At 45.4% G+C, this 27,300-nt stretch overlaps 1 protein-coding gene across 1 annotated transcript in view; it reads right to left on the reverse strand.

Moving 5' to 3' along the window:
* The window catches only part of LOC144773699 (uncharacterized), a 184,659-nt gene extending 159,549 nt beyond the window's left edge, over positions 1 to 25,110 (reverse strand). The window contains exon 1 of the mRNA XM_078658845.1: positions 25,037 to 25,110. The gene's annotated coding sequence lies outside the window, so the exon portion shown is untranslated. The remainder of the gene's footprint in view (positions 1 to 25,036) is intronic.
* Positions 25,111 to 27,300: the final 2,190 nt, after the last annotated feature.

The following is a 27,300-nucleotide window of genomic DNA, read 5'->3' on the forward strand; positions in this document are numbered from 1 at the left end:
CCCGCAGCTCTTCAGAGGGACTGACACATTTGAGTGAAGTTAACATGACCTGGTGGACACAGTGTGGATGCACATAGAGCGGCTGTGTGTTTGAAAATGCTGAATTTATTAACTTGAAGATGGCACACTAACGGTTTGGTATTTATAGAGGGATAGTTCTTTTGTGTTTGCATTATAAATGGCAGCAAGGTTGGCATGTTGAAAGTTCAGTCACAACTCTCCAGTCTTGAACAAACTGCTGACAATCATTTGAGATAACCCTGAGATTTTAGTGTTTTATAGGCCATGCACAGCTCAGACAACGGGCAACCAGTTCAGCCAAAGCCATCCAAGTGAGAGGAAGATGTGTGGGGCTAACTGAAGCCACCTGGCTCAGGGATCATGCACATGCTAAAATAAGCTCTGGGAGTATCACATTTAAACTGACACATAAAATAGTTAGCTCCTAAGGACATACATAAGTTATACAACAGAGAAGATTTTTACACAAATAAGATAGTCCTGTCCACTACTAGGGCTCTACTAAGGAGAAAAGAGTAAACATATTGAATGAGGGTGTTTTAAACAACAAAATACATGTATTGCTTTGACCCTACTATCAGGCAGGAGAAGAACAGCCATACACTGACTTGACCCATCAGGTTTATGGCTCTGCAAGTGGCTTAAAGCTGTGGCTTACTGGCATGTTGCTGAAAAGATTCACATGCAGCGCATAAGAATGACCCTAAATGTAATGTGGACCTGGGAACAGGATGTAAAATGATGTGCTTTATGCCTCATAAATCTTGCCTCTCTAAAACGAGACAGCATTTGATTAAATAAATTACAGCCTTCCAGTAGAGTGCCCTTGTAGATATTAAGTATAACTGATTTAGAACTGTTATACTTTGCAAATATGTATTACACTATAATTGATACCTTGTCAGGTTGGTATATCGCCCACATCACACTATGTTTGTTGTCTGTATTTAAAGACCAATAAAACATATTGCAAAAATATAAATACATGCTCTGTGAGTGCACCAGAAATTGGGAGCTTGTAGATCATCAAACAACCCAGAATACATAAAAAGAGACTAGTGCTTCTTACTGGTGTAATCAGTGTAACTAAAACCATCACTGAATAAAACCTTTTGGGAGCTAACGCCTTTTCCCAACTCAATCTACATCTCTGTTTAATGCGATGTACAAGAACAGAAGCTCAGGAAAGACACTTATCAACCAGCCACAACACCACAGACAAGGAGCTTCATACAAGGCCAGAAGCCTGCCTACTACAATTGTATAGCATCTACGGTTGGGCAGGGTTTGGGGGTTTGCACTATGCAGAATTCCGCAGAGTTGCATTAAAAACTCAGAAGAATTCCGCGGAGTTCCGCTCCACCCTACAACTGTCTCTCGGTCTCTTACCTTTCACCCCCCACTACCTATATTTCTAATTCCCTCTTCCACCCTCCTCCTCTCTCGGTCGCCCAATTCACCGCAAAAACTCAGATGTCTCTTCTCCCCCTCCCCCTATCACACCCTTCTTTCCCTGCTGTTATCTCCGCTCCGGCTGTTCCGTCTCCCAGCGCCTCCTGCACATCCCTCCCTGCAAAGGAAGGATCTTACCGTGACACTCTGCGTTCCCTGGTTGGGACATGATGTGATCTGCTGAAAGTGCAGCCTTCTTGTCACTGGAAAGTACCACTGCGCACTAGTTTTCAAAGAGCTGAAGGTTGGCGCGATAATCATCCGTGGAGACCTGAGCATGGAGCAGTTCCAGCGAGATAGCACATCTGGGTGTCCAGGTGCGTCTCTCTGCCCGCATCTAGATGGTGGGCAGTGTGTGACTGAGACCCAGAGAGAGTGGACTCTGAGCCATAGAAATGCAAGGGACAAAGGTGCTCACATGAATCTGATCCGTGAGTTGAGTGTGGCATCGCAGCCTGACACACCGATGCAGCCCAGCTACGTTTGTGTATTACATGCAGACTTTTGTGCAGTCAGATTCACCCCAGGATGGAAGGGCGGTGTATGGATGGTGCCAACATGGGCAGGTAGGGTGCACATCCTAGTGCCATAGTGCTCTGTCCATGCTGATTCTGTTGGTCTTCAGGTGTTTTCTGCTGCATTTGTGACACAACATGCTGACCCATCAGGTCATAAGTTTCCTGGTGTGGGTTTTTGTGATGTGTTTAATATTCAAACAAGGCTTACTCAATGAACAGTTTCATTTCGGCATCTTCCAGTTTCATCTTCATATACCGAGGATTTTGGGGTATCACCTACTACCTTCTAGTTGGGTTCACAGAGTATTTAGAACACTACGTGCATTGCCCCCTTCCCTGCGCTGAGCTGGATTCACAGCTCTATGAAGGAAAAGGACTTTTGTGACACTGCAGATGGCTACTCACGCATGCATACACAATTTGCTCCCTGAATGAGGATTAATTTCCTTTAAGGCTCTATGCTGAGCGTACATATCCATCAAGGGAAATGCTCCTACCTATTTGAGGACAAATTTGATAAGGTATACCCCCAGCAGAACTCTTTGATCAAGTACAGCAAACTTGTTAATGGTTTAGACGGGTCACCGGGGGAGGCCGAAGTTACTTCAGAACCATAGTCTAATTGTGGAATCTTCTGCCTCCGGAGCTTAAAGATGCACCTACCTTTTTAGTGTTCAGAAAGAACCTTAAAACTTGGTTGTTTAGCCAATGACCCCTTAGGATTTGGCTCTCGCATGCTCCCTTCCGATTCACTCAGCGCCAAGACGCCTTCGGGTATTCATGCGCTTTTCATTCATTCAGGATATTATGTTGGAAGTTGAATCTCCCCCATTGGATCTCTGGGTTTAATATGTTCCCTTACGGAATTCTCTTTCGGGGACATTGAGGAAATATATGTAAATAGCACCAGGGTCTCTGTCGGGAGCGCCATGTAAATGCATCGTACCTAGGGGTAGGCTGTTTGTTGCAGAATTGTGTGCTCCCAGAGGAGTGCAGAGTTGGCAAAACTCTGCAAACTCCACTGGCGGAGCAGAGTTCACCACCCACCCCTCATAGCAACCTGCAGGCAACTTGTATATCTTTCATGAATGCGATCCAGCAGCACCAACTCCATCCATCTCCAACCACAAACAGAACATATATTATAAAATGCATGTGAGATTGCAAGATGAAACCCTCCCAGACATTCACTCAGATAAACTGCAAAAGGGCAGACAACGGCAACATGTAATGATTTAGGAACACAGTAACTATAGGACAGAAACATCTAAAGCAACAGTAAAAATAGCAGCATTACACTTAGAGGGGATAAGACGTAGGTCTATTTATACATCTGAGGTAAAAAAGTGCAATAATTTCTGAACGATAAAACTTAGGAACATCTTCTTCAAGACAGATGTCTTACCAACAGTTATTTAGTTTGGGAGATTGTGACCTGCCAAATATTTTTATATCTAGATCATGGCACTGTTTGCGCTCATATTACGCCCGACAGCTGGGTTAAACTCTTTGAAGAGATTCATATTTGCATCTCTTACACCGCTCCAGAGATAAGAAGGGCTTGTATGAGTGTGTTTCTAAATTAGCCTTTTTAGTATGAGAAGTAAAAGTTGCAATCTTATGGCAATCTAAGAACAAATCCCCGGGACCAGATGAACCCCACAATTTATTTGTAAAACAATCCTTTAGTCTGTGGTCTACTAATTACACAGACACTAAATGAAGCAGCCGAAGGTATTCTGTTGTCCTGGTCAACATCTGTAATTGTACTGGTTTTCAAAAAGGGTGATTAGGATTACCCCACTGCTACATTTCAATATCTTTAATTGACTCTGTAGTAAAGGTCATAGGGTGGGTGACTCTAAACAGGTTAAAAACCTGGCTGATAAAAACAATATTCTCTCAGATCTACATTATGGGGTTAGACCTGGTTTGTGCACAAACAATGGGTGCTTAAACCTGTATCCTATTATCAACAAGTGTACAGTAGCCAAACCAAGATCTATTCATAGGACCTTTATAAACCTTACCTCAGCCTTTGACAGAGTAACATTATGGAACATCTTAGGGACCTAGGAAGTCAACACAGACTTTGTTTATTTTCTGGAAAGGATTTTATTATCTAATTGCATTTATTTCCCCTTCTGTAGGAAAGTCTTCCATTCTGTTGAACAGTCTTTTTGCCCACCCTGCGGGTCAGATGGGGCAATGACCCATGATCTGCCCCTCAACCCCTGGAAGGGGGTGGGCAGAAAGCTGTCTAGGCCCCAGGGATTTCTTTTATTTAAAAAAAATAGACGGTTGTGTGATGTCCAAAATGGATCCACCCCTAATAAAAAGGTAAACAGTCTTTCTGCCCCACCGAGGGGCAGATGGGGCGATTGCCCCCGATCTACCCACCGGGGGGGGTGGGTGGCACAAAGCCCACCAGGGAATACTTTTTTAAATACAAGTAGAGAGGTGGTGGCTAACCAGAATGGGTATGGGCAGGCCCCCACCCCTAATAAAAGGGTAAACAGCCTTTCTGTACCCATGGAGGGTCAGATGGGGGTTATTACACTGATCTGCACCTTCAGGGGGCAGAGAGTCCGCTAGACGCTAGGGAATTATTTTGTTTAAAAAAAGGGGGGTTGGCCAAGATGGCGGAGTGAGCAGACGTACTGCTCCCGAGCTCACACCGCCGACCTGGCCCGAGGGCTGATACAGCTACGGTCGGCTCAAATTTAGGGGGCTGGAGAGGTTGCAGTGCCAGTGGGGGCCACCCTGGAGTGGAAACGGCGCCTGTAGACGCTTATTCTTGGGCATCAACCCTGACGAGAGCGGACAGCGCGCAGAGCTGGAACGGGCCACGCTGAAACACTTGACAGCGGAAGGCGGGATGAAGAGAGTCTGGTGAGGCGGAGCCCGGATCTCCGAGCTGCCCGAGGAGCGCGGCAACCTCAGACGAGATACCGGCACGCCGGCCGGGGCTGGTGCCGATGAATCGGTGAGACTGTGACTGCAGGACGCGGGTGAGGTGCCGTGGTGCGCGGCCCGCCCACCATTTTGAAAGAGAGGCGTACCGTGCCTTGGGCCCGCACGGGCCCATCAGCGGACTTTGGCGCTCCCCGGCTGGGGTACTGCAATAGGGGCCCGGGGGAGCCCATGAGAGAGCTGTAGAGGCGGAAGGCGAGTGGCGGAGCAGCTGTGACTGGGTACGGGCCTCTCCTGCCTAGACCGGGCCTGACAGACCTCGAGGGCCCGGAGGAGGCCGGGCCTTGCGGAGCTCGGGTGCCCGGAGGAAGCTAAGGGAGGAGCAGATTATGGAGCCGACCCGGGAGTTGAGGCAACAGATAGAGGTGAGGCCGCCAGCTTGCTGCCAGCGTAGCCAAGGCCTAGTCCCTAAGAGCCGTGGGACGGACTGGTAGGCCGGCTAAGTGGGCCTCGTGGGATGCGGCCTTAAGGCTGGTTGGTGACCCGGGAGCGGTTCTGCCGGACAGGGGCCACACTGGAGGAGACCCCACTTGGAGTGGTAGTATAAACACGCCAGCGGGGTGGTGGAGGAGAGTCCAGGAAAGAGGGATCCAGGCCCGCCATTTTGAGGCTGTGACTTGGCCGACGCCGGGTCCGAGCACCTACTGCAGATGGCCCTGCAGTGTCGCTAGCGCCCTCCTGCAGCCGAGCCTTGGTGCAGCCACATCGGCACTTCCTGCATAGTTAGAGCCCAGGCAGGAGAGCTGAGGACTGCCATGCCGCAGCACTGAGGGGGCAGGGGGAGGCCCCCCTGGCCCCAAACATTGCCTTGATTCCAGGCCTGGCCTAGACGGACTTCAAGCTTGGGAGTCACAAGAGGGGACTAGATTGCGGCGGAGCTAATTGAGGCCTGTTGTAATGGTTGGCCAGCAGAAGTGGTTGAAGTACCAGTTTGGAATAGCCAAGTACACCGACTGGGTGTACTTGGCTTTACCTTAGAGGTGAAAAGGGGCAACACAGAGGATAATGGCGGAGGACGTTGGGTCGTCACTGGCTGTGAGGTCTTGACGACGACTCCAGAAGTGAGGTGGCCCCTGGGAGCAGCTGGTTAGGGCGAGGGTTGTCCGCTCTTTTACAGTCTGCGGGATCCCTCAGACACCTGGGCTCTGTTGCCTTCTAATTGGGACACTGGTCGACGCTAAGTGCAAATAGGGACTGGGCGCTACACCACAGAGGTTCTCCCACAGCCTTTCTGGATCTAATTAAAGCGAGCTATGTCCTCCCCCAGGGTCCGCAGAGACAAGACCCTTATAGACTTGTTTGCGAAGGCACAAGCTGGACAGTTGACTTCCAATATGGCGACAGGTGCCTCTGGCCCGACATCAGAACGTGTCGATGGCGCGGAACCCATCACCAAAGCGTTTCTTGAGACTATGTTTGTCGCATTGAGGTAGGATATCCACACTCTCAAGCAGGAGTTCGCAACGGGGATCAGGGAGGTCTGTCGGGATGTGGATGGCATTGGACAGCGGGTCGCTGAATTGAATGGCAAGAGCGACGGGAGAGACACGGAGATGGCGGCACTTCAGCAAGAGGTCATCAGGATACACAATCAGCAAGTCGATCTCCAAACCCACCTTGTGGACCTGGAAAACTGTTCTCGGCGCCATAATATTCGGATCAGGGGGGTGAAGATAGACGACGACTCGAAAGACCTTTTCACCTACACGAAAGAGCTCTTCAATCACATCTTGGATAGACCCCTGGAGACGGAACTGCGCTTGGACCAGGGGCATCGCATGGGCCCTCCACGGGCACCATCGGCTCCACCGTCAGATATATTAGTCTGTGTTCAGGACTATCGCACCAAAGAAGCCATCCTCCAAAAAGCGCATCAGATGCATCCCCTGAAGTTTCGTGACCAGCTGCTGGTGCAGTATGTAGAGCGCATGGCGCAAAAGGGAAGAACTTATCCACCCTCACCCTGCAAAAACGGAGGACCTTCAAACCTGTTACCATGCACCTCCATCAGCACAATATTACGTACAGCTGGGGTCATCCGTTCCGGCTGGTGTTCCTCATGGATAACAAGCTGTACCAGCTACGTTCGTTGTCAGTGGTGTGCAGGCTGTTGGGGATGGAAATCCCCAAGGAGGAGAGTGGGGATGAGGGCCTTAAAGAGGTCACTGATGACTCCAGACCACGTTGACACCAGCAGGGCCGTAGACGTCATCCCAAGAAGCCCCCTGCTGCAGAAATTACCAGGGGCCAAAAGTCGGCTTTGGAAGCTGTCTCCACAGAACTATCTACCTCCCAGCCTGGCTGACTTCTGAAGATATACCTAGCTGACTGGCCGATTTGTTAATGTCCAGGTCGTGGGTGGGAGGGGAGCTTTCTCCTTGTTGGTAGATTACCCCAAACTGTATTATTACCGATCATCGCCGAATGATGGACAATGTATTCCTATTTACTCCTTTCAATTGTTCCTCCTTTTGATACTACTAGGGGGTTGGGTGGGGGGGACTTGGGGTTCCTTGTCCACTTTTCGATCTCAGATGGAGGATGGACAAGGTACTGTTATTCACTGTTTTCGGTTGTTCTTCATTTTGGGTTTTCTTGGGGACTTTATGGGGGGGATCCGGTGTTCCATGTCCACTTACCCAGTTAGAATTAGTGTAGGTTCACACGATTACAGGGCCCTAGGTCACCCGATCGCCCCGCGCTCCAGTGGTGCCATGTGTGACATCTTGCCTAAGCTGGCAAGATTTGCCTAAGCACAATTCCTCTCCGACCACAAGCAGGCTGGATACAGCAGACACAATCGGATCTTGCACAGTTCATCTGGAGTGGTCGGAAACCAAGAATGAGGCGAGCTCTGGCGACGCTTGCTCCTGAGGGTTGAGGACTTGGTGTTCCTGATCTCCGGGTCTACTTCCAAGCAGCTCAGCTGCGGCACCTGGTTGAATGGAGCCGCTGGGAATCAGAGAATCACTGGCTGTTTCAGGATCAGGCTGTGGCGGCGCGACCCTTGCAAGAAATTCCCTTCTTGCGCAAGCCCCATAGACCCTCTAACTTATATGCCTCGTACATTACACGGGTTCCTCTTGAAGTGTGGGACGCTACTAATATCAAACACAAACTCACAACCTTCCCGTCTCCACTCACCCCATTGATGGACAACCATGATTTTACTCCCGGTATGGACACGGTCGCCTTTGCAAAGTGGAGGCCTGCTGGGTGTCGCTTTCTGTATCATATGTACGACGCTGAAGGGGTCGTCCCGTTCTCCCAATTTAAGCAGGAATATGGGCTTCCAGAGACCGAGAGGCTTAGATATCTGCAAGTTAGGCACTGGGCGCTTCAACCCCAGGTCCGCTCCGAAGCAGATAGGCACCTTTCCCCTTATGAAAGATGGCTCATTACACGCACGTCAGACAAAAAACTCATCTCTAATCTTTACAAGATGCTGCAAGTAAGTCATACCCACACATACAATTCCAGCAGAGCGCGATGGGATAGGGTACTAGGCAGGACACTTAGCCATAAGGAGTGGGGGAAAATATACTATAGAACCCGGCACTCTGCATACCACATGGGGCTTACTGAGACTCTCACGAAGGACGTAACATACTGGTATTATACTCCGGAGCGCTTACATGCAATGGACCACACTCGAGAGGCGACATGTTGGCGTGGCTGTGGCCAAGTAGGTACTTTAGTGCATCTGTTATGGGAGTGTGAGCAGGTTCAGCCCTACTGGACCCAGGTACTAGGCGAGGTGGACAAACACTTCGAGACTGAGATCCCACGCTTTTCAGCATACATCTTGCTGGGCCTCCCTAACCCCCGACTTACCCGCTACGATCTCGCAGAGGCAGACAGATAGAAATTGCGCTGGGGTCTGTGGAAAAGTAAATTTTGCCATGTTCTGTGTCCCTACGTGTCATCCATCATATGTTATGTGTGCATGACCAATATGCATATGTTATTCCCCATGTCCGATTAATGACGCAATTACAGTTGTGTCCACCTCTAGTATGCCAGTTTCCAGTCCTCGTGAATACTACGAATATCAGGCTTATGTAAAGTAATGTTGCCACGCTTCTCAGTGTGCACGTTATTTCATTATAAAGTCCCCGTTTCTAGGCCTCAACAGGGCCCGGACATCAGATTCAGCCCCTGTCTCCTGAGCCTCGCTGAGGAGCGATCCAGCCCCCACCTGTATCCTCGACCTTTCACTTACTTCCTGCCTCACAGTGCCCGGTGCAGCTTGGCTCTGCCTCTGAGTCTGCCAAGACTATGTTATGATTCCAGTTATCAGTTTAGTCCTCCTTCTCTGCATTCCTAAGCTACTGAACTGCATCAATAGTTTCCGTCATTGTCTAGCCTTTCCGGCTCCATGTTAAGAGAAATACTGTATTTAATGGTCATTTAATATTCTTCATCACGCACTACATGTAGAATAATGCATGGTCCAGTCTTAGAGTCAATTAGCTTTTCCCCTCATGACTTCTAGTTTATATCAACATGTTCCCTAAACATCAGATACTAGATAGGGTTTAGGTACATGTCGCTCCGACCCTCCAGACTTTAGTCTCTGCTCCTAGCACAGAGTTCATAGCCCCCAGCTTCTCCTCGTAACACGTCATTGCCAGTTTGCGCGCACCACCAGGTTAGAGGTCCCGGCTCCTTAGGTAGCCCCCTCCATGGTTTCCGCCCATTCATGACATATTCTGTTACGTTTGCATCACATGTCTGAGTTACACCCTCTTTTTACTCTTATCTTTCGCGACTGCTACGCGTCACGCCTTCTGCTCCACCCACTGCTACGCCTACTGCAATGTAATGCTATGTGTTTGCGCTATGTATATATGCTCGTGTATTGTTATTAAAAGCCAGCGCGCTCATCCCAGCCCCAGCAGCTGCTGGGCCCTGTCATCCTATTCCTATGCAGGTTGTCCTGTTCCTGTCCTTATGCTGTATTAAACCTGCAAAAAACTCCCACTACCTCGAATCTTGACTCTTATTTATTGAGCTATCTGTTATTCATTCATTCATTCAAAAATAGATCCGGTATTATTTATTTATATACCACATAATGGCGCCCGAATAGGGACTTGCCCTTTCCCCACGCGTCGGTGAAGCCACGCCGACCCCCTGACCCTCTGCAGTCGTGACGGAACTCTTCTGCGCAGTGGCAGATATTTCTGCTCAAGTATCCCTCAGGCCCACGGAGGAGACGGAGGAGGCGGTCCAGCATCCAGACGAGACGGTGGAGGAACGCGGCGAGTCCCGACCAGTGCCCAAGCCAAGAGTCCAAGGTCCGAGGTATCCGGAGGTCCACCCGTAACTGAAGTCCGAAGTCCGAAGTTCGTCGTCGTAGCAGTCCAGTCCAGTCCGAGGCCTTCCGTTCTTGCTGCCCGGTGAGTACCGTTACTGGGGTGGTATCTAGACAGGGTCAATTTGATTGACTCTGGTCTGTGGGTTGGTGGTACACAGTCCCACAAACGAAGTGTTCACTTCGGTGGATGCGGGTCCTGACGTGTCTCTTTATGAGACCGGTAAGTTTCGTACTGTTTCAGCAGTGCATCTAGTTTCTGTTCTAGTCAGTTTCTGTTCTCGAGAAAATTCACGTGTTCTGTTCTCAGTATTTCCAGGTAGTATTCTGTCCGAACTGTTATTTTAAATGTTTTTCATGTATTCTAATGTCGTGGTATGAATGGGAAATAAGTATCGTGTTTATTGTGTATTGTATTGTGTCTAGATTACAGTTCAGTCATGCCCATATTTTCCAAGTTACGTCAGTTAAAGACTAGAAAGGGTCTGCTGGAAGCAGCAGTTCCCGTCCCGCCCAGGGACAGTCCAGGTCACTTTATGTATCAGAAACATGGCATAAGTGCCATATTGTATCTAGATTTATGGGTAGAATATACCAAACAGTTAGAAGAAAAGTATAGATGGCCCGTATCGGGTACATGGGATGCCGAATGCATCATGCGAGTAGAAGAAGCATTATGGAAAAAGAAAGCCAGACAATCACAGAAAGATGCCATCGAGTTATGGCGCAAAGAAGCTCATAAAAGAACCGAAAGAGAAATCAGAAAGTCAGAACTAAGTAGAGAATCCCAAGAACGAGCCCAAGAAAGAGAATTAATCGAGATAGGTGAACGAGTTAGAACTGAGCAATCAGACAGACAGAGAAATGCCCTCATCAAGGGTATGTATCCTCTTCTTGCTGAGGGTTTGCCAAAAGCGACCCCGGAGGCATCCAGTAATTTTCCGCCACCATTAGTTCCGACCAAGCTACGTCACAAACCGACCGCAGCTGATATTTTTATTTCGTCCTATCTGGACGACACAGTCCCCGAATATGCAAATCCTGTTCGCGCTCCGCCAGTCCCTGTAAATCAGGTAATTCCTGCTCCTCCAGACACCGGGGTGCCCTTAACAGCCCCCCCGGGTCAGCCCGCCATACAAGTCCAGCCCACGTTACAATTACCCACCCTGCCAGGACGAAAAGCATCAGTTGATGATTCCAGTTTAGGGGCCGCAGGAGGAGGTCTTCCTCAAACTCCGCCGCCATACAAGCGTTTATCAGCACTCGAATTACATGCTCAAGCATCACAGCGTACTCCCAAGAGTAATAAGTCTGTTGCAGAAATCAGGCAAACCCTTGGCGAATGTGTCTATGACCCAGTTCCAGGCGAGTTTAATATGGTTTTATATTCCGTACGCGTAAGGAGAGTGACCGAGTATCTAGTCACCCTGCCGAATATGAAAGAAGATCTAGACAGGATATATCGTTTCATCCGTACAGGGGATGACCCACAAAGTATTAGTGATGCCATGTCTCAAAGGAAAGCCGAGATTCAGCGCATGATATTAAAGTTCTTAATTAACTGTCTAATAAGAGAACAAGATTACCCGTCTAAAGACCCGGAAGAAATGAAAACTCTAACAAAGTGGAGTGATAATATAGCCGAAGGAAAGCACAATACCATTGGTGCCATGGAAAGTATGTACAAGAAAATTCGTAGAGAAATAATAAAGATACACGAACAGCGTAAAGCCGCACAAGTAAGCGAGAAAGAAAGTACCTCTGATCCTGAAGAGGAAGACGACGAGAATACTGCCAGAATAGCGTATGTAGGAAAACCTAGATTTCCAGATCGCCATTTACGTCTAGAACCGAAGTCTACTTTCCATCATTCAGCACCAGAACAAGGTTCCCTAGAACAAGTATTTCAAGCTACCGATCACATTCTGAAATCACGAATCGGTTATAGTGAGTTAAGTACCATGCATGAACAAGAAATAGTTCGGTCAGCAGTCAGATGGATTACTGATTCTACCACTTTTCCAGACGAAATAGTGGCACAAATGTTCCTGAAAATGCCCCCAGCCGAGCAGCGACTGGTGGGTATGTATATGATTCAGCACCTCATTACTCTGTATGAGGGTCAACATTCTGATCCAGGCCCGTTACATGATATCCTGAACGAGTTACTCCAGTATAGATGGAGAGGTCTAGGTACCGATTTAATTAGTGTCATTCTAGAACAGCGCCATAAATATAGAACATTCTTGAACCCGCATTTTGTTCATGTCTCACCCCCAGAAAGTAAATCATTCTACATAGACAGACAGAATCCGTTACGAGAAGTCCACCCAGTCAGAGGAACGGGAGGCGAAATGCAACAAGTGTTTGTTTACACTCCGATCACAAAGATGGAACTTCTCGAGATGAAGAAATTAATTCCCTGTCATGACAAAGATCCAGCAGGGTTCCATAGAGAATTAAAAGACATGCTCCGTATGGGAGAATACACTTACCCAGATATCATTAAAATGTTAAAGGTTCTGCTACCCGCAGGGGTGTATGAAAAGCTAAAGGAAAAAGAATGGGAGGTGGGAGAGAAAAAGATAGATTGGGCAGTCCTAGAAGCAGAAGATAAGATACGTGTACCAGGTACTGGTCTAGGAGAGAAATGTAAAGAATTACCAGAATTATTGATTCAAGTTTTACCCAGATTATTAACAACTAGAAAAGAAGACTGGGATGCAATCTCAGCCTGTAAACAGAAACAAGATGAAGATATTAGTGATTTTTATTCTAGGTTTGAAAAATGTTTTAGTATCAACAGTGGTCTCAAGACAAGTAGTGAGTCATACCCTCACCTTTTCGTTACTAAATTAGTCGAGAATTCAAGCCCACAAGTTAAAAACCGAGTTTTGAAAGTCGAAAGCACCTGGCAAGCAAATACTCCGTCCCAGATGCTCCAGATGCTCCAGTACCACCAGAATAGAATCAGGGAAGAGCAAGAACACGAGAGAAAACGTATGAAAGACACGAAAATGAAAGTACTAGTTGCACAATCTGTTCCTCAAGACAGTCAGAAGAGGGGTCCGAATCAAGCCAGTCATCCTGCAGCTCCCGTTAAAGGGAACTGCAATTATTGTAAACAGCCAGGTCATTTCATAAACGAGTGTGCAGTTCTGAAACATAACATAGCTACTGGTAAGACTAAAGAAAGACCACGTCCGCCTAGACAGGAACAAGTTTCACAGATTCCTCAGCCACAGAATGCACCACAGACAGTTACAGTACCGCAGCCTATTGCTGCAACACAGCATGTTACATCGCAGATGTACCAGTATGCACAGTCTGAGTATCCAGAGTACCAGCCATATTCATGAAACAGCCTAGAGAGGGAGGTAGGCTTGCCTCTCATCGAGATACCTGTAGATCAAGAAGGTCCCTATGTTCACAGTCAAGTATTAGGGAAAGACAGAAAGTTTTTGATTGATACAGGGGCAAGTAGGACCACAATTAGTCATGCCGAAGTTCCAGGGGCTCCGCTCTCAGGCTCAAGAAATGTTTCCCTTGGATTTTCAGGAAAGCCTATCGTTAATGAGATTTCAAAGCCAGTCACTCTAGAAGTAGGTCCATTGTCCCGCACTACTGATCTGTTACTTACTAAGTCATGCCCAGAAAATCTATTAGGCATTAAAACACTGAAAGAGTTAGGTGCCGTTATATGTTGTTCCCCAGAGGGAATACGTCTGTTCCTACGTGACTTTAAGGGTCACTATGTATTACGAGATTTTGATTCAAGACTGTCTAAAGTTCCGCAGCATTTATGGGCGCAAGGTCCAACTGATGTAGGTTATATGCAAATCACACCCCATCGTGTGACCCTGAAACCAGGTGTAGTGTTACCACGAATCAGACAGTATAGATTGCCACCCGAGGCTGTAGCAGCCTTGTCCAAAATTATAGACGAGCTCATGGCTCAAGGAGTAGTTGTAGAAACTGACTCCAATGTATGCAATTCTCCGATCATTCCAGTTATGAAACGTACTGATCCAAATGCACCCCCAGTATATCGATTAGTGATTGATTTACGAGAACTTAACAAATGTATTATTCCGCAGTACCCAGTTGTCCCAGATATCTCTTCCCTATTGACAGCCATTGATTCCGAAGCCACGTTCTTCACAGTAATAGACCTCAAGAACGCATTTTTTAGTGTTCCCATCCATCCAGACAGCCAGTTTCTTTTCGGATTTTGTTTAAATGGAAGGAGCTATATGTTTACACGAGCTCCTCAAGGTTTCACAGAAAGTCCTAGTATTTATAGTCAAGCACTTAAGAGACAACTAGACAACATTCACATGCCAACTGACACTGCCCTGCTCCAGTATGTCGATGATCTACTGATCACAGCCCGTTCTGAACGTGCTTGCGAGCGAGCATCCCTTACAGTCTTGTATTTCCTAGCCGAGATGGGGCACAAGGTGTCCCCTTCTAAGCTTCAATTCTGTGTCCAGCAAGTGGTCTACTTAGGACACTTACTGTCCAAGAGGGGTAGGCAGTTGACACCAGACCGTATCCAGCTAATAGCGAGTCTTCCTCAGCCCAGGACCCAGAAGGAGGTACGTGCCTTTATCGGCCTCACTTCTTACTGCAGACAATGGATTCCTCAGTATGCATTTCTAGCCAAGCCACTGATACAGTTAACGACACAGGAGGCAGCCGTATCGACTGTTCTCCCTTGGACATCTGAACATACACTTAGTTTCAACGAGTTAAAGAAAGCTTTATGTCAAGCTCCAGTTCTAGCCACACCGAACTACAGTAAGCCTTTTACACTTTTCGTCACAGAACGTGAAGGTACAGCATTATCTGTTCTCACACAAGACCAAGCAGGACAATACAAGCCCTGTGCTTATTTTTCTAGCACACTAGATCCAGTCGCCCAGGCGTTGCCTGTGTGCCTCAAGTCAGTTGCAGCCACAGCACTAGCTATCAGACAAAGTGATTCCATAGTTTTAGGACATACCTTGACAGTACACGTTCCACACTCCGTGGAAGTTCTTTTAAATCGAACACAAACACAGCACTTGACAATTGCACGTTTAACAGGTTATGAATTGACACTGTTTCAGCCACACATAGATATTAGACGCTGCAACATCCTGAATCCTGCTACACTGTTACCATCAGTTAATTCAAATCCAGCCACACATGATTGCGTGGAAGTAGTCAACATTACGACAAAGCCAAGACAAGATCTGACAGATATTCCGTTACCAGACCCTGACCTGACACTTTATGTGGATGGTTCATGTATGAGGACTAGTACAGGAGATCTAGTCGCCGCGTATGCAGTGACTACTGACACTGAAGTTATTGAGACACACCGCATTGACACTCTGTCCGCTCAAGCAGCAGAGCTAGTTGCTCTGACACAAGCCTGTATACACGCCAAAAACCTGAAAGTTAATGTTTACACAGATTCACGTTACGCATTTGGAGTCGTTCACGACTTTGGAGTGCTCTGGCAAGAGAGAGGTTTCATGACTTCTCATGGAACCAAGATTCAGCATGGTATCCTTATCCAAGCTCTGTTAGATGCCATACATTTACCGTCATCCATTGCTATCATGAAATGCAAAGCACATACGAAAGTCACTGACATTATTTCCCAAGGTAATGATCTAGCAGATCGCACAGCCAAGCTTACAGCACAGACTCCAGACATTCAAGTTAATCCGACACAGACACATACTCCAGATCCGATTACATGTATGACAGTTAAGGACCCTACACAAGATGTCATAGATATCCAGTTACATGCTACTCCTGAAGAAATCAAGAAATGGTCCGAACAAGGAGGGGTCCAGACAGATCAAGGATGGTTAACAAAGGGTAGAGCCACATGGTTTCTCCCCGACTCTATGGTTCAAGTCATTATTAATACCGCACATAGTCCAGCACATTTAGGAGAAAAAGCAATGTTAGACAGTATCCAGAACATTTGGTTCAACAAGCATTTACGAGCTGCCGCCAAGCAGAAAGTCCGTACCTGTATGATATGTTGTCAGTTTAATCCAGGTAAAAGTGTCCCGGTGGAACAAGGTGGTTTCCAGCCCCCTGACCACCCCTTTGAGGTCCTCCAAATGGATTATATTCAGATGGAGCGATGTCGAGGTTTCAAGTATGTCCTTGTAGTTGTATGCGCTTTGTCCAGGTGGACAGAAGCATATCCAGTCCCAGATTACACAGCCGCGACCACTGCCAAGCAGTTGGTTCGTGAGTTTTTCCCTCGATATGGACTCCCTAGAGTCGTATATTCTGATAACGGTCAGCCATTCTCATCTGAGTTGATGAAGCACGTTTCCCTGTTGTTAGGGTACCAGTGGAAGTTTCATTGTGTACGCCATCCTGAAGCAGCCGGTCTAGTCGAGAGACATAATCAGACTCTGAAAATCCGAATTGCTAAAATATGTAAAGATAAGGGTGTGGACTGGCTAGTAGCTCTGCCAGTTGCTTTGTTTTATATGCACATGGTCGCACATTCCAGATCAGGTCTGTCCCCGTATGAGGTCGTTTTCGGCCGCCCCCCTAACATGTGGGGTACTCCTAGACCCCGAAGTATTACTGATGTTTCATGTAATATGCTGACAGATTACCTAGCTTCCTTGATGTCTGCCCTCAACTCATGTCGTACACAGGTTGCCGCCGCATTTCCAGACAATACCGAGGTGGCCCCGCATGAGATCGTTCCAGGTTCGATGGTGCTCGTCCGGAACTTTGACAGATCAAGTCCGCTGGAGCCACGTTGGAAAGAGCCCCGACAGGTCCTCCTCACCACCCGTACAGCCGTGAAGTTGGAAGGACGCCGCGGCTGGGTGCACCTTTCTCATGTTAAACTTTTTAAAGGACTGAAACCCGTCTTTAAGAACATTTCCCAGGATTCGAAGGATTGCCAAAATATTGCTCTCAAGGACTGTCCCGCAAATGACATTGATACAACCCCTCCCTTGGTAGAGAAAACTCCGCAGCAGGAGTATAAGCAAAAACTCCGGTCTAGTAAAATAAGTCAGTCAGTTTGATTGTATAAGTCCTCCCCTAGGTGAAACGGTTAGACTGTTTCTGACATGTATAAAATAGACCCCCATAGTGAGAGAGTTAGTCAAAACTCAAACCGATGTATCGTTTTTCTAAGTTTCATATTATTTCTCAGCCTTTTGATATCCTGCACTAGTTACGCATTTTTCCTGTGTTTCCCAGTTCCTCAGGTAAATAAGCATTCTAATGTTACAGTAGAACACACGTTTAGTGATCTGCCTCCTCACGAATATTCATACCGCCTCGCTATGCGTAATAACTCATTTATCCGCATGTTACATTATTCACACCAGACCAGCAATGCCACTAATTGTTGGGTGTGTGGTCGACTCCCCCCTTTCCAGACGTCGAAGGGAGTTCTGCCACTCTTTCCTTATCCTTTTTCACATAATGGTTCGTGTGGAGCATGGTCCACGTTAACGTCATCCTTAACAGATATGTCTTTTCTTAACAGCACATGTTTCCCAGACAAGCAAGGTTTCCCCCACAGAACAGGTTTAGATCTAGAAAATGAAGTGTATAATTTAGGTAACTATTCGTCGAATTTCATGGTCCTGAATGTTCAGTCTGATACTACTCCAGACTCACCTGCTATTTCAGTACTACCAGTCAAAGGCGAATTATGTGTCCGTAATTATGGTTCTGTACACGTAGGACATAGTGATTGTACTACTATTATCCAGTATAGTGACAGTGGGAAATCTATTTTTAAAGCTTCACGTCATTCTTATTTTGTTTGTGGTCAGACCGCATATGTTCGTCTGCCCCTCGATTGGGAGGGAACCTGTTACATTGCCTTCCTACTGCCACCTGTTTTCCTAGCCCCACCTGACTACCATAGGAATTCCTTCCTAGTACATACTAGACACAAGAGAAACCTCCCGATTGTCGATTATACTGAAACTGCTGCAGAGCAATTCATTGATATTGATAAAGGTGTGTTCCCTTATTTAGGTACAGTCGTAAATAGTAAGCTAATCCGTAGGTTAACCAGAACCCTTGAAGCTGTAGTAGATGAGACTGCCTCCGCTCTAGGTAACTTAACCGAAGAGCAATCCTTTATGAGAATCGTTGTGCTCCAGAATCGTCTCGTCCTTGACGTCATACTGGCCGATAGGGGCGGGGCCTGTAGACTTATCGGATCTAGTTGCTGCATTTTCATTCCAAATAACGCGCCGTCTGTTTATTCAGCTATAACCAGACTTCATAAAATTGCCCATCTGTTACACCAAGATCCAGGCACCTGGACATGGTCCGGTTGGTTCTGGAATATAATTTCCGCCTGGGGATGGAAAGTCCTGTCCCTTCTAGGTATCGCAGTAGCAATCATATTCAGCTGCTGTCTCTATATACAATGTGGCCCTGCGATTTGCGGCATGTGTGCTACCTCTTGTATTCCTAGTCCCAAGCCCCGTTCTAAATCCCGTTCCAAGACAATTCGAGATGAACAAATGGTACTGTATGAAATGATAGATGGTATCATGAATATTGATGTTTCCTGATGGAAACGTAGTGACAAGGAGGGAATGTGGAAAAGTAAATTTTGCCATGTTCTGTGTCCCTACGTGTCATCCATCATATGTTATGTGTGCATGACCAATATGCATATGTTATTCCCCATGTCCGATTAATGACGCAATTACAGTTGTGTCCACCTCTAGTATGCCAGTTTCCAGTCCTCGTGAATGGTACAGAGCAGGAATATCGCCGCAAAAATATCGCCTAACATAAATATCGCCGCAAAAATATCTACAGGAAGAAATATCGATGACAAAAATATCGTCTGACCAAAATATCGACAGACAGGTAAGTAATATCGTTAACATTAATATAGTTGTAATAAATATCGTTTACAAAAACATAGTTTACAATAATATCGTTTTTTAAATAATTATAAGTAATGTAGTGTTTTTAATGATTATTTTTAGTCAAAGTACTATTTTTAGTAGTATATTATTATTTAATAATGTATTTTCAGTTGAATTTAGTATTAATAGTTCCGTAGCGGGTTGTGGGTTTATAGGGGAGTAGGGTGGGAAGTAATTTAAATATAATGAAATAATACATTAATTAATGTTTTAAATGAATATAAATAGTGTAATAAATAATAGTTAATTAATTTCAATTAGTTAATTGAATAATAATTATGTAATTAATTATGTTAATTTTTTTATTATTTTTAGGTGTGTGTACAGGATTTTTTTAGTGAAAATGTTTTTGGGTAAAGGGGTATTTTTAGGGTTCAGGGTCAGTTTTCAGTTTTTGGGTAAAGGGGTATTTTTAGGGTTCAGGGTCAGTTTTTAGTTTTTGGGTAAAGGGGTATTTTTAGGGTTCAGGGTCAGTTTTTAGTTTTTGGGTAAAGGGGTATTTTTAGGGTTCAGGGTCAGTTTTCAGTTTTTGGGTAAAGGGGTATTTTTAGGGTTCAGGGTCAGTTTTCAGTTTTTGGGTAAAGGGGTATTTTTAGGGTTCAGGGTCAGTTTTCAGTTTTTGGGTAAAGGGGTATTTTTAGGGTTCAGGGTCAGTTTTCAGTTTTTGGGTAAAGGGGTATTTTTAGGGTTCAGGGTCAGTTTTCAGTTTTTGGGTAAAGGGGTATTTTTAGGGTTCAGGGTCAGTTTTTAGTTTTTGGGTAAAGGGGTATTTTTTGGGTTCAGGGTCAGTTTTCAGTTTTTGGGTAAAGGGGTTTTTAAATATAATGAAATAATAGATTAATTAGTGTTTTAAATAAATATAAATAGTGTAATAAATAATAGTTAATTAATTTTAATTAGTTAATTGAATAATAATTATGTCATTAATTATGTTAATTTTTTAATTAATTTTAGGTGTGTGTACAGGATTTTTTTAGTGAAAATGTTTTTGGGTAAAGGGGTATTTTTAGGGTTCAGGGTCAGTTTTGGGTTTTTGGGTAAAGGGGTATTTTAATTATATATATGTATTATTGTTGTTATATAAAGTAATGTGTAAAATTAATTTATATGTCCACATTTATTAATTTTATAATTAAAAAGTGTAGTAAATTTCTTTGAAATAGTTAAAAAATAAAAGTAATTTAATGTATTTTGTTAATAGTACTTATCTTTATTTATTATTTAATGTAATTTTAATTATTTTAAAAAGTCGATATTTTTTACATCTATATTAATTACAACGATATTTTGGAGTCGATATTTATGTACTTACCTGTTTAAGTATAGGGTGTCGATATTTTTGTAAACGATATTTTTGCAACGATATTTATGTCAGCTATATTTTTGTTATCGATATTTTAACACCCTACCCTCGTGAATACTACGAATATCAGGCTTATGTAAAGTAATGTTGCCACGCTTCTCAGTGTGCACGTTATTTCATTATAAAGTCCCCGTTTCTAGGCCTCAACAGGGCCCGGACATCAGATTCAGCCCCTGTCTCCTGAGCCTCGCTGAGGAGCGATCCAGCCCCCACCTGTATCCTCGACCTTTCACTTACTTCCTGCCTCACAGTGCCCGGTGCAGCTTGGCTCTGCCTCTGAGTCTGCCAAGACTATGTTATGATTCCAGTTATCAGTTTAGTCCTCCTTCTCTGCATTCCTAAGCTACTGAACTGCATCAATAGTTTCCGTCATTGTCTAGCCTTTCCGGCTCCATGTTAAGAGAAATACTGTATTTAATGGTCATTTAATATTCTTCATCACGCACTACATGTAGAATAATGCATGGTCCAGTCTTAGAGTCAATTAGCTTTTCCCCTCATGACTTCTAGTTTATATCAACATGTTCCCTAAACATCAGATACTAGATAGGGTTTAGGTACATGTCGCTCCGACCCTCCAGACTTTAGTCTCTGCTCCTAGCACAGAGTTCATAGCCCCCAGCTTCTCCTCGTAACACGTCATTGCCAGTTTGCGCGCACCACCAGGTTAGAGGTCCCGGCTCCTTAGGTAGCCCCCTCCATGGTTTCCGCCCATTCATGACATATTCTGTTACGTTTGCATCACATGTCTGAGTTACACCCTCTTTTTACTCTTATCTTTCGCGACTGCTACGCGTCACGCCTTCTGCTCCACCCACTGCTACGCCTACTGCAATGTAATGCTATGTGTTTGCGCTATGTATATATGCTCGTGTATTGTTATTAAAAGCCAGCGCGCTCATCCCAGCCCCAGCAGCTGCTGGGCCCTGTCATCCTATTCCTATGCAGGTTGTCCTGTTCCTGTCCTTATGCTGTATTAAACCTGCAAAAAACTCCCACTACCTCGAATCTTGACTCTTATTTATTGAGCTATCTGTTATTCATTCATTCATTCAAAAATAGATCCGGTATTATTTATTTATATACCACAGGTCCGCGACACAAAACATACTCATACACTGGTGCACTCCCAACACCCCAACATTTACAGGCTGGCTGTACCGTCTGTGGCATGTACTTGGTATGGAGAAGCTGACACTCACCATGGCGGAGGAGGGATCCAAATATGACGAGCTGTGGCAACCCTTTCTGTCGCTCTTAGGCACTGAATTCAGAGAGGACACATGCCCCGATACCTCCGGCTGCTGTGCCTCACCGATTCACAAAGGACGGTCTAGAGGGGGAGGTCGTTTGTGGTTTAATCTACCTTAGGTAGTGGACATAGAACACAGGGAGGGGGTGGGAGTTGGATGGGTGGGGGGCGCCCAAGGGTGTTGTTTTTCTTTGTTTAGAGATATTTCATGTATGCGACACCAGCTGGATAGGCGCCTACTGCTGCGTTTGCGCCTTTAACTTGCTCTGTAAAGCTGTATGTTCCACAGCACTGTTTGATAGCTAAACATACGTGGTCCTATTTGTGTGCTGCAAACTTAATAATAATAAAGAAATGTAAACCATAAAAAAGAGGGGTGCAGGCTGCCCACCATAGACATGGCCATGATTCCATCCCAAATAAATGGAGATACAGTCTTTCTGCCCTCCTGAGGGGAAGATGGGGTAAACCTCCACCTCGATTTGCCCCCTTGGGGAGGCAAACAACCCACTAGTTGCCACGGAAATTAAAAAACACAAATAGAGGGTTGGGGTTGCCAACCTTGGAATGGTTATGCCCACACCCTAACCGAAGGGGACAACAGCCCCCCCCTCCCCCGCTCGGGTGTAGATGAGGTTAACCCTATCTGCTACCTAGAGAGTGGAAAGCCCGCTCTATATCAGCAATATATATTTTTAATAAAATAATGGGGTAGGTCTTTACAATTTTAACATCAGGGCCTACTCTCACTCCTAAAACCTCAACAGTTTTTCTGCTCCCCTACGGACTAAAGCATCCCTTCCCAGTGGCAAGCAAGATGTTTTTACATATTGGCCAGGAGTGTGACTAACTTCATCATCCCACTTGCAATGGTGAACGGCTGCACCTTTTGGGCTTGGGTAGTCGCTACCAGGATAAACCCACCAGACCCAGACACTTCTGAAAACTAAATATCTGGGGAAGTCCATGGCGGTGTGCTTCACAAGCATCCCGCACCATTTTCCCAACAACAATGCCCTGCAAACCTCAAGCATTGACTAAAAACCACACATTTTCCTCACATTTCTGTGAGGAAAACTTCTGGAATCTGTGGGGAGCCACAAATGTCCCACCAAACAGCATTCCCCCAAGTCTCTCAATAAAAATGGCACCTCACTTGTGTGGGTGGGCCAAGAGACCTCGACACAAAAGGCCCTAAAGTGCTAATTGGAGAGATCAGTAATAGGGGTAGCAGCGGGATGTGTGACCATGCTCGGCTGCCACCCATGGAAACCTATCAACCACAGACACTTTTGAAATGTAGACAACCAGGGGTTTCCAGGGTATGACTTGTCTTAATCACGTGAGATTTTCTTACCCACAATGCCCTGCAAACCTCAAACTTTGCCTGAAACCATGCATTTTCCTTACAGTTCTGTGATGAAACCTTCTGTAAACCGCAAGAATCCACAAAATTCCTACAACCCAGCTGCGCCACTTGTGTTGTTGGGGCTTTGTGCCAGGAACAGATGAAACCGAGGTCAATAGGAGTCTTCATGCAAGGGCTCCAGTTAACCTTGGTTTGATCCATTCCTGTCATAGGCATTAGCTTGTAGAGATCAATAGGCAGACCGTTGGGGCCCGCAACTTTACCGGGGTCAAGTCATTGTCCGCTTACTACTCCTGAACTAGTGCCTTATCTGACTGCGAAAGGGTTGGTAGTGGGATATCCAGCAGTAGTTTGCAGGAGTCCTCAGTCATAGCAGTAAAAGTCAAGGAGTACAGGCAATTATGGTAGGCAACAAAGGAGTTGGCTATTCCTTGCCTATTTCTAATTCAATCTCCCCCTTCACCCCGTATTTCAAGCACCCACCGGTTCACCTCGTCCCTGTCATCAAGCCAGGCCATGAGCTTCCCTGCTCTGTCACCTACCTCGTAGAGATGATATTGTGTTGCGCGATGGTTGGCTTTAGCGGCTTCCATTGCGATGTTTCAATAATAGTCTCTTTGTTTAAAGTATGGTGTAAGTCTCCCCGAGTAGTGTCAAGGACTCGGGACACCAGCTTCTGGATCTCCCGTTCAAGTCTTTCTAGGCAGACCCCTTTTTCTTTTTTGTGTTTCGCGATTAATGAATGGCTGTATGACTGTTTTGCATCCCTCCCAAACAGTCAGCGATGAAGTCAGTGAGCCCTAATTTTCGACAAAGTAGTTCACAGTGGTTTCATCGGAGGCCCGCACGAATGCGGGGTATATTGAGAACCAAGGACTAAGTACAATTTGTTGGCCAATACTGCGGGCAAGCAGGCCGTAGATCACCCAAACCGGAGACTGATCAGCGATGTCTCTCTAGAGTGAGGGAGCTGATGGGAAAATGTGAGTACGTAGTCGATGCGTGAAAGACTGCCATGAGCTTCCAAGTGGAATGTGTGCTGTTTTGATGTGGGGTTGTATGAACACCATGTATCAATAAGGCCGAGTGCGGCCATTAAACTTGGCAATGGGGAGACGAAAGTTGATGAGAGGGCCAGCGGTCATTGCTGTTTCACAGAGCAGTGTTGAACTCAACGCCCAGCAGGAAATCACCATCTGGGAACTGTAGGAAGAGTGTGTTTTGTTCAGAGAAAGACACATCATGAAGTATTGGGGGTATATATATTGAAACAATATGGAGTGTTTTTCCCTCCCGATGCCCTGAAAGGGCCACCTTTCTCCCATGTACGTCTCGCCAAGTGTCACGTATTATAAAGGTCAATGACTTTCACAGTAGGATACCAACCCCTCTGGAGCCCGTGGTATAACCAGTGTGTGCCACCATTTTGTATTCACATTTGTCTAAGGAACGATAAGTGTTTCCGTGTAGATGTGTCTCATGAAGGAGGACTAAGTCAGATTAATGTATCTTGAGGAGTTGTCATACTGCTCGCAGTTTAATCATCTCCTGACCCATTAGCATTCCAGAGTGGATAACCTTTTTTTCCCTTTCACTGAAGGGCCTTATTCTTGCGATAAAGGTGGGGACAAGGAGACAAGATTGCAAAGGAAAAAGAAACGAAGCAGGAGCAAGGATAAAATAGACTGGAAAAATAAAGGGAAAGTAATACAAGTGTGCATAAAAGTAGAAGAAAAGCTGGAAAACACCATTGGGAAGAACAGCGATACATAGGAAGTGGAGAGAAATAGACTTTGAGGGTTTTTTGGGGATAAGATAACACTTACTTTTTTGTTTAATCCGAAGGCACTGGAGGTGGAGTGCACAGCTGGTCTCTGGAGGGAGTCTGTAGGACTGAAGCCTAAGGAACACAGAAGAAACAATTCAGTGAGATGTCTAAAGACTTGTTTAAAGACTAGCCACAAATCAAGGAATTCGATAATATTGAATCATCTTCTCCATCCAATTTAGTGGACAAGATACGTCCTGACCTTTCAAACCTAGGAAGAAGATACAGTGGAAGGGACCTTTCATATTGGCAGCAACCTATTACCTCGAATAAAATTCCCTTGAAAGACTAGTGGCCAGATGTAGCTAATCCCCGATTCTTAAATACCGAATCATACCGATTCGGTATTTAAGAACTGGCAATCGGGATGTAGGTATATTTACCGAATCAATTACCGAATCGGTAAGATTCGGTAATTACCAAATCGGTATTTACCGATTTGTTAATTGCCATTGATTCTTATGGGCCTTGAGGCCCATAGGAATCAATGTCAATTACCGAATCGGTAAATACCGATTCGGTAAAATTACTGAATTTACAAGGGGGACAGGGTTTCACTTTGACACCCTGTTGCACCCCTGATTCTGGCTTGTGTGCAATGTGGCACACATACATGCCCTTAGGGCATGTATGTGTGCCACATGGCACAGGTGTACATGCACAGATGTGCATGTACACTGGAATTCTTTATTTACCATGAGATAGTATTTCATGGTAAATAACGAATTCTTAAGGGTCCGTGGCACTATTTTAAGTGCCACCTGCATCTGGAATTACCGAATCGGTAAATATACAGAGTCGGTATTTTACCAAATCTGTAAATTTACCGAATCGGTAAATTTACAGATTCAGTCAAATTCGGGCCCCCTACATCTCAAAAACCAATTACCGGTCGGTAACGGACGAAATCGGCCGTTACCGACCGGTAATTGGCGACCTACATCTGGCCCTAGGTGCTTTTATTCTTTCCTGGCAACATTTATGCTTAATAAGAGTCACATTATTGGTCTTGAAAAAGATGGTCTAATTGAAACTTCCATCGAAATGAGTTGATGCCTCATTACATAATTTGTGTAGTGGCTGTAACTACAGATTCCAAACAAGGCACATAGTATTGGGTCCAACTTGTATTGTTTCCAACACGGATGTGTGTCTTCTAATGACAAATTGTACTGTCTTGTGCGTGTACTCTCTAGGATAGGTTGTATTGTTAGTTTACTGTATGTATCTCTCTTATTTATATTCATTTAACGAACTGTCTATAGATGTAGTTAGTGTTGCCACAGCTAGTATTCAAAATAACCTGTGCGATTTCATCTATGTATTGCAAAGCACTTTTTAAGCTCATTTGTTTGTTTTTATGAATTATCCACTTTGCATTGTCTCTGTATTTTGTTTTAACTATAATAATAAATAGACTTATTTTCTATTTCTTGTATTTTGACCTTGGGTATACTATAGGTTTCCCTTTGTGTGTATGGTGAGTGACGAGTAATATAAGACTGTGTGTTTTCAAGTGACATGATTTCTAGAATTAACCCAAAGGAAGCTTTAATTTGAAATGGTTAAAGGTACTGCCAGTCAAATTGTACTGCGGGTCTGAAGGTATGCAGGGACTGGGAAACATACCTTAAGAAAAAATCAATTAAAGTGACGTTTGGAATGATCCAAAGAAACAGTTGAGATGGGGAGCGACAGTGGCCTCATGGCTAGATGGTCAACCAGGTGTATAGTTATGTAAAGCGCTCCGATACCTTCGGTTCGAGTTCACTCTTTATAAAAGTTGCAACAGAAGTCAGGGGACGGAACAAAGGTATCTGACCTCCCAGTTCATTTATTGTGCTGTGTGCTGGCACGGCAATGGGAAGTAGGGGGCATAAGTAAACACAGACAACAGGAGGGAGCAGACAACAGATCCAGTTACAAAAGAAGCATTCAGTAGAGTGGCTCAACAAAAATAAAAAAGTACCTGGCAAACGTGCGAGCAGTGCAAGGACACACGTAACTGGGCCGTGCTCTAGGGGAGGGTCACATCCAAGAAGAGGGAGGTGGCCACCAGCAGGAAACAAGCGATTGAGAGTGGCTAAGAAGACATCCAATGGTAAGTAATGGGCAGCCTCCAAGCCCACCAACAGTAAACAACATGTCTTGAAGAGACAGCGCTTGCGCGGTCTCGCCGAGACCTAATAAAAAGCCCCTGTGGTCAACATCGCCATATATGGTAATAATTCAAGCCAAATTCAATTCCAGATAATAGAGTCA

Source organism: Lissotriton helveticus, chromosome 8, assembly GCF_964261635.1.
Source record: "Lissotriton helveticus chromosome 8, aLisHel1.1, whole genome shotgun sequence".
NCBI lineage: Eukaryota > Metazoa > Chordata > Amphibia > Caudata > Salamandridae > Lissotriton > Lissotriton helveticus.